The following is a 2300-nucleotide window of genomic DNA, read 5'->3' as shown; positions in this document are numbered from 1 at the left end:
CATGACGTATGTTACCATCATTCATTTGAAATGGAGTAATGATACAACGTGGACATCATCAACCTTACCAAAGTAGTGCTTCACCCGGTGCCCATTGACTCTAAAGATCTCACCATTCTTATTTTTCAAATCAAGAGCACCAAAAAGAGTCACATGTACCACTTCAAAAGGACCACTTTACTTTGATTTAAGCTTTCCCGGAAACATCCGTAACCGAGAGTTGAATAAAAGAACAAGGTCAGATTTATTGAATTCTTTGTTCCGGATATACTTATCATGTAGGTACTTCATCTTGTCCTTATACAAGGACGAACTGGAGTAAGCATGGAACCGGAACTCATCAAGTTCATTCAATTTCTCCACCCGAAGATTGGCAGCTACATCCCACTCAAGGTTCAATTTCTTCAATGCCCACATGGCCTTATGCTCTAATTCCATCGGAAGGTGACATGCTTTCCCAAACACCAACCGATACGGATACATACCAATTGGAGTTTTGTAAGTTGTTTTATAGGCCCAAAGAGCATCGTCAAGTTTCCTTGACCAATCAGTCCGATTTGCATTGACAGTCTTGGATAGAATACGCTTGATCTCCCGGTTGGAGACTTCAACCTGTCCACTTGCCTGTGGGTGATAGGGGGTTGATACCTTGTGAGTGACACCATACTTGGAGAGTAAAGTGTTAAAGGCTTTGTTGCAAAAATGTGAACCCCCATCACTAATGATAGCCCTTGGGGTGACAAACCTTGTGAATATATTTTTCTTCAAGAAAACCACCACACTTCGTGCTTCATTATTGGGCAAAGCCACAGCTTCAACCTATTTGGAAATGTAATCCACAGCAACAAGAATATAGGTGTTCCCACACGATCTCACAAATGGACCCATAAAGTCGATGCCCCACACATAAAAAATATCAATCTCGAGGATGGTGGTGAGAGGCATCTCATTTTTCTTGGAGATCCCACCCTTTGGCAATCATCACAATGCTTAACGAGCTCGCTAGCATCTTTGTACAAGGTAGGCCAATAGAATTCACATCTTAGGACCTTTGTAGTAGTTCTCGTCCCACCATGGTGACCACCATAGGGAAAAGAATGGCAAGCTTCAAGAATACCCAATTGCTTTTTTTCTGGAACACGTTGCCGGATAACACCATCAGTGCAAATTTTGAAGAGATATAGCTCATCCCAATAGTAGTCCAGGCAGTCCTGTTTGAGCTTCTTCCTTTGGTTTGAGGAGAGCTCATTCGGAACAATGCCACTCACAAGATAGTTGGCCACATCTACAAACCATGGCATCCCGGTCATAGAAATGGAAAAGAGTTGTTCGTCAGGAAATGAATCATTGATCTCAAGGCCATCATGTGGCCTCCCTCCTCCTCCAATCGTGAAAAGTGGTCCGCCACTTGATTCTCACTACACTGTCGGTCTTGAATATCTAGATCAAACTCTTGCAATAGAAGCACCCACCGCATCAACCTTGTCTTAGAGTATTTCTTGCTCATCAAATAACGAAGTGTCGCATGGTCGGTGTGAACAATCTCCTTTGTACCTATTAGGTACGGGCGAAACTTCTCCATAGCAAAGAAAATGGCTAGGAGTTCTTTCTCGGTCACCGTATAGTTGACTTGGGCCTCGTTCATGGTCTTGCTAGCATAGTAGACCTAATGAAAGATCTTATTAATTCGTTGCCCCAATACCGCACCAGCCGCCACATCGCTTGCATCACACATGAGCTCAAATGGTAAGCTCCAATTTGGCGCGGTGATAATAAGAGTGGTAGTCAACTTATACATGAGTAGTTCAAATGGCTTCATACAATCTTCATTGAAAAGGAACTTGGCATCTTTTTCCAAGATTTTGCACAAGGGGTTTACCACCTTAGAAACGTCCTTGATGAATCGGCGGTAAAACCCCGCATGACCTAGAAAACTTCTCACTCCCTTTACGGAAGTAGAGGAGGGAGTTTGGATATCACTTCAATTTTTGATTTATCAACCTCAATACCATTCTTGGAAATCATGTGACCGAGGACAATGCCCTCATTGACTATAAAGTGACACTTCTCCCAATTCAACACCAAGTTAGTTTCTTCACAACGTGCTAATACCTTATCCAGGTTATCCAAGCACTCTTTAAAAGAATCCCCTACGACAAAAAAATCATCCATGAAAACCTCGAGAAAGTCCTCCACCATATCGGTGAAGATGGACATCATACACCGCTGAAAAGTTGCCGGTGCATTGCATAACCCGAATGGCATCTGCGAGAATGAGAAAGTGCCATATGGACAAGTGA

This window comes from Nicotiana tabacum, chromosome 4 (assembly GCF_000715075.1).
Source record: "Nicotiana tabacum cultivar K326 chromosome 4, ASM71507v2, whole genome shotgun sequence".
NCBI classification, from domain to species: Eukaryota; Viridiplantae; Streptophyta; class Magnoliopsida; order Solanales; family Solanaceae; genus Nicotiana; species Nicotiana tabacum.
The sequence above is the reverse complement of the archived record's forward strand: the minus strand, read 5'-3'. Positions refer to the sequence as shown.